Here is a 5,714-nt window from a genome sequence, read left to right as displayed (position 1 = left end):
ATACCAATAAAATACACAATACTCAGCTTAGCTTTCCATTTGTGGCAGATTCAAGGTTCTCACTCCCCCTTAATTTTTGATAAATGCAGGTGTAAAATTTCATCCCTCAGCCCCAACCATGTTCGGGCTGAGGTGGTCTAGAATCTTATCTGCAAAGGTTCCCAGGCCCCTCTTCAATTTCCTGAATCTGCCACTAGTGGCAGATATTAACGATGGAAGGAGTAGAAAACTTAATGTTACTTTTTTTAAAATTTCAGTTCTTTAATACAGTTAGTTACATTATTGGAGGACAACTATACAGCCTTCAAGACATTGAGAATGGCGTTCTACGATCAAACCGAAAAGGAGTCGGCATGTTATTTAGACCGTTTGGTAAGGATGATCCAAGGTTAAAGGTCGCTTTGGAGAAGCCAGAACCTCTTATCCATTTTGCGCTTGTCTGTGGAGCTAAAAGCTGTCCACCCATCAAGACTTACTCAACTGATGTAAGTACACATGACTATATGGTTCCTTTATAATGGACCATTCTGCTGAGCCCCTGCAACACACAGAAGAATGTACTGTAATAGATATTCTTAATGCTTAATGTGGTTTACCTGTGATAGCTAGGGGTCAAGAGTCAAGGAAATGCCAGGTACTCTCGAGGGCCAGGGGTGAAGCTCCCTAGAGCTGTAGAGAGTGTATTTTGGATTTTATTTTCATTTTGATGGTATTTCATGCAAGGGGAAGGGATAGTTTGTTTTATCAAGTATTTGTTTGAAAAATAAAAAACCCTGGTTATGAGCCTATTACAACATTGAAATTGATAATTGCTTATTGCTTTCCTCAGGGCCTTGATAATCAACTGAAACTGGCGGCTAATGCGTTCTTGGAGAGCGACGACGGTTGTCAAGTTGACCTGCAGCGTAAGGATCTCAAGCTCAGTCAAATATTCACCTGGTATCGAGAAGACTTTGGTAGAAGCAACGATGAAGTAAGCAATAAAATATTTAAGTACAAATCATGACAGTTTCAGCTGGGCACAGCAGCAAGACAGTGTGTCAGGTGAAAATTACAATATAGAACCCACACAGAACATGATGTGACTGCAAGAGCATAAAGAATAGGCCTATATGATGTTCTATTTTTTCTACTGTTTCCAGTGGAAACCAGTGTTTGTGTTCATTTACGCTCATGTCAGAAATACTATAAATGTTTATTGATTTGTTTGTTTTGCAGGTTGCCTGTTGGGTTTTAAATCATTTAGCTGCAGGAGATAAGAAACGAAAACTGAATGAATTAATAGAAGGGAAGACATTTAAGATTTCTTACATGAAGTATGATTGGAGTGTTAACTCAAAAAGTTGAAGACTTATGTGTTTTACACAACTAACCATATGTTTTACAACTGGATTTGATTATTGATGATTCAAGATGGGAACATAGTTCCATAGTTGTTGTATCACTGAATGAAGAGTGTTAAATTAGCAGCCAAAGCTTTTAGTCATCTTAATCAAGACTGATAGCTAATAACATCTTTAATTTCATAACAGTGTTATTTGGGTATTCTGCATGTTGTTTGGTGTGGTCAAGTTGTTCAAAACTGTCCAAGGTATGGTATGGTGTAAAAAATAGCTGGGATTTGCCCATATATGGGTATCTAATGATATATGGGTATCTAATATATATATATATATATGGGTATGTTATGACATCATTATGCCCATATATGGGTATGTTATATTACATTATTTGTTACAGAAAATTATGTGGACGAAGCCAAAGAATATCAGGTAACTACAGGCCATAAAGTTTATCGCAATTCCAAGCCGCAATGCAATATAGGGATTGAAAAGGGGGCAACAGCGTCGCTTGATCTCTTAAGCAACCATGAAAACGCTGAATTTCATTTGCGTTAGCCATTATTAGGGAATAATGTGTTTCTGTTTTGGTTTTTTCCTGCAGTTTTCAATCCCATCATTCTTGGTTGTGGCGTGCCCTCTGTTGATATTTCTCGATTTGTGATAAGGTCTTTGTAATACTAAATTTGTGCATTTTATAAAGATACTGTAATCATCATGGTTGGAAGCACAATATATATTTTTTCAGACCTGATTATAAATGAAAGGGTTACAACTGAATGCATTTAATAATTGTAAAGTTTTCGGCAAATAGATATTTTAAACCATTTATAAAATAATTATTCAGAAATTTAACAATAAACATTAAAATGCTATCATTCAGTTCAGCTCTGATTTGTATAATATTTAACATTTAGGGATTTTATGTACTGTACTGTACATTGCCTTTATTCTATCATTTATTATTAAATTGTTTCATTTTTATTAACTAACAATTGACAATTAACAATTTCTGAAAGGACCAAATAAAGTGAAAATTCTAATATTACTATTTATTCTTCACATGTTTATTAATGCAATACAAAAAGGATCCAATAACAAAATATTCTGCAATTGATTCCATAAGAATAACTATTATTGGTTTTGGATGTGCCTGTTCATTAAAAAAATTTACAAAATAATAAAATAAGAAGTATACAATTACTCAAATATTCCATGTATTAATACATACAGAACCATGACAAAGACTAATCTTAAAGCTGGGAACACACTGCGCTGTACGACCGTCGGCTGACACACACTGCGCTGTACGACTGTCGGCTGACAAGTTCAAGTTCTCTTCCAGTGAGTGCTAGAAGATGAAATGCTGATTGTCGGTGGCAGGCTGAACAGATTCTCATTAAAAATTATTTTGTTGCGTTTGAATTAAACAGCAATGGGCGCAGTGAGTACTCCCCTTCAAACCAACAAAGCAGAACATAAAAAAACCCAATATATAATTACTAGTATATTGCAAGCACAGTATACTAAAACATTGGTGTAGTAAACCAAATTATACATTAAAAAATTATCTTTCTGGATAAGCCTGGAAAGTGGTTTCAGTACCAAAAGCACCCAAAGTTCATATTTCCCCAAAAGTGTAATGGTAGATTCCACAGCATAGGATGTTTTAATTGTGACGAAATATCTGCAGACCAAACCATCGCAAAAATAGGAAGCAAGCAATGACTGGTATGGTAGCGGGCACTAACAATGCATAGTAGCAGAAAGTTCCTGGTTCAAGACTGTCATCTGTCATATTCTAAATGAAAAAAGATCTTCAGATGTGTATAAGAGACATGTTTTGGCCATTATCTCCGAAACATGATTTGCGACGAGTGACTGGTTTGCCTTGTTTCGAACACATATACAGTATTAATATAATTGTATTCATTATACTTTTTGATTTATAATTTAATGTAAAGTACACAGAGGCACTGTGCATACGCTATACATAAATGTAAATTATTGTTATTGGTACTGTACTATAGTAATATTAGGCAATATTATTCGTAAATAGTGTATCCATACACAACAATACAATAATATTCCAAATTATAAAAGACATAATAGTAATCAATAAATTTATGTAATGTGTATTAAAAATAATATCAATACTGGTGACACTCTCATAGGCTTATTAAATTTACCCTATGAAAATCATGCATACTTACTACTGTATAGTATAGAATAGGCAATATTATTAGTAAATAGTGTAACAACACATAACAATACAATAATAATGTTCCAAATCATACAGAACATAATAATAATCAATTAATTTATGGAATGTACAGGTATATGAAAAATAATATCAACTACTGGTGACAATCACATAGTGTAACTCACTTCATGAAAATCAAGCGTACTCTACCACGTCATGGACGTTGAAGTGTGGGCTGAGAATGATATACTTGGCCTAGAAAAGAATCATGATGAAGCCGTTAACTAGAACACGTCAGGTATGGCAAACACCATTTTGTATTATTTCTCCTGACGCCAACACCCGCTGCTACTTGGGGATCGGTTTCTTCGCTAGCCACCAAGCGCAAGCTCGGTAGTCTAGTGGTTATGACACGAGGCCAGTTCTGGAGGACGTAGGTTTGATTCCCACTCGAATCGTTTGAATGAAAGGTTTTTTCGCAAACATTTGAGAATGTACTGAGCATTCAGTACAATAACACAATAACAAATAATAATAAAGTATACTGTATTTCTATATTTATGCAAATGCCATCGGAATAGAACACAACAACTTACACACACAACAAAAATAAGTGAACTATATTCCATCATTAGATAATTTGCTGCTGCCTGATAGTATTTTAACTACTACTACTACTACTATCTAGGCCAACTCTTCGGGGGTGCAGGTCAACTCGGCCACAAAAAGTTCGGCTACAGCCAACTCGGCCACAAGTCAACTCGGCCACAAGTCAACTCGGCCACAAGTTATTTAATGTAAATCTAAATTTTTGCATCCTTTTTCTTCAATATATGACTGAAATAAATTACACAGTATGTTTTAGTAAAATAGGACCACCACACTACCAAAAGAGATTTGAATGCTAATTTTGCCTATGAATTAAAAAGAGTTATTTATTAATGTGTTCGTCTTCTGTTTACTCACAACATTCTACTTCAACAATAATATTAAACAACAATAACGACAATAAATTAGTAATATTTACATTAATAATACTAATTAGTCATTATGACGATAATAAAGGTGATAATAACAACAACAACATAATAGTAATATTTATTTTAACAAATAGTAATAATACTAGTATGGTAATAATAACGATATTTAAATATCAATTTTAATAACTAATTAGTGATAATAACGATATTGAAGGTGATAATAGCAATAATACAACAATAATAAATTAAAGATAATGTTTATTTTTATAATAATAGTAATACTAATTAGTAGTAATAATAATAATAATAATGATACTTATGATACTAGGCCTACTTAGTAATATTAGGGTAATAATATCGATAATTAAGGTGACAACAACAACAACAATAATATTAATAATAATAATATGAGAAAAATACTAATAAAACGCCATTAACAACAACTTTTTAAATTACTATTATTAAAATTATAATACTAAGACTGATAAATAATAATAATAATAATAATAAAAAATCGAAAATTATTTATTATTTATATGGTACTGTAATAATAATATCAGCAAAAATTTGAACAATATATAATGTTAATGCTAAGACTAATAATTAATATTAAAACTAACGGTAATAAAGACAACAATAATAATAACAACAATGACAACAATAATAACAGCAATAATAATAACAATTAGTACAATGTAGTACCAGTAAATGACTTGTGGCCGAGTTGACTTGTGGCCGAGTTGATTTGTGGCCGAGTTTTTGTGGCCGAGTTGACTTGTGGCCGAGTTGACTGTAGCCAAACTTTTTGTGGCCGAGTTGACTGTGGCCGAGTTGACTTGTGGCCGAGTTGGATCGAATTCCTCTTCTACTCTCTATACTTTAGGTCTAGGCCTAGATAGAGGCCTAGTTAGGTAGGCCTACCAACCTACCTACTAGTATTACTAGCCTCCCTAGCTAGGCCTAGCCTACCTAGAAGAGCAGCAGAGGCGCCCAGCCCAGCTGCTAGTTAGTAGTAATTACATAGGGTGCAGGTCAACTCGGCCACAAGTCAACTCGGCCACAGTCAACTCGGCCACAAGTCAACTCGGCCACAAGTCAACTCGGCCACAAGTCAACTCGGCCACAAATCAACTCGGCTACAAAAAGTTCGGCTACAGCCAACTCGGCCACAAGTCAACTCGGCCACAAAAA

General features: G+C 34.1%; 1 long non-coding RNA gene and 1 pseudogene across 2 annotated transcripts in view; one reads left to right on the top strand and one right to left on the bottom strand.

Annotated features, from left to right (window-relative positions):
• LOC117117574 overlaps window positions 1-2,391 on the top strand; it is a 9,205-nt pseudogene extending 6,814 nt beyond the window's left edge.
• Window positions 2,392-3,000: 609 nt separating this feature from the next.
• LOC117117575 overlaps window positions 3,001-5,714 on the bottom strand; it is a 4,549-nt gene continuing 1,835 nt past the window's right edge. For both annotated transcript variants that reach the window (XR_004446917.1, XR_004446918.1), the window contains exons 2-3: window positions 3,729-3,798; window positions 3,001-3,141 (exon numbers count right to left, since the gene is read on the bottom strand). This is a non-coding gene — a long non-coding RNA (uncharacterized LOC117117575). The remainder of the gene's footprint in view (window positions 3,142-3,728; window positions 3,799-5,714) is intronic.

Source organism: Anneissia japonica, unplaced genomic scaffold (assembly GCF_011630105.1).
Source record: "Anneissia japonica isolate Jap-2015-1 unplaced genomic scaffold, ASM1163010v1 scaffold287857_len828801_cov194, whole genome shotgun sequence".
Classification (NCBI taxonomy): Eukaryota; Metazoa; Echinodermata; class Crinoidea; order Comatulida; family Comatulidae; genus Anneissia; species Anneissia japonica.
This window is presented reverse-complemented; position numbering and strand designations above follow the sequence as displayed.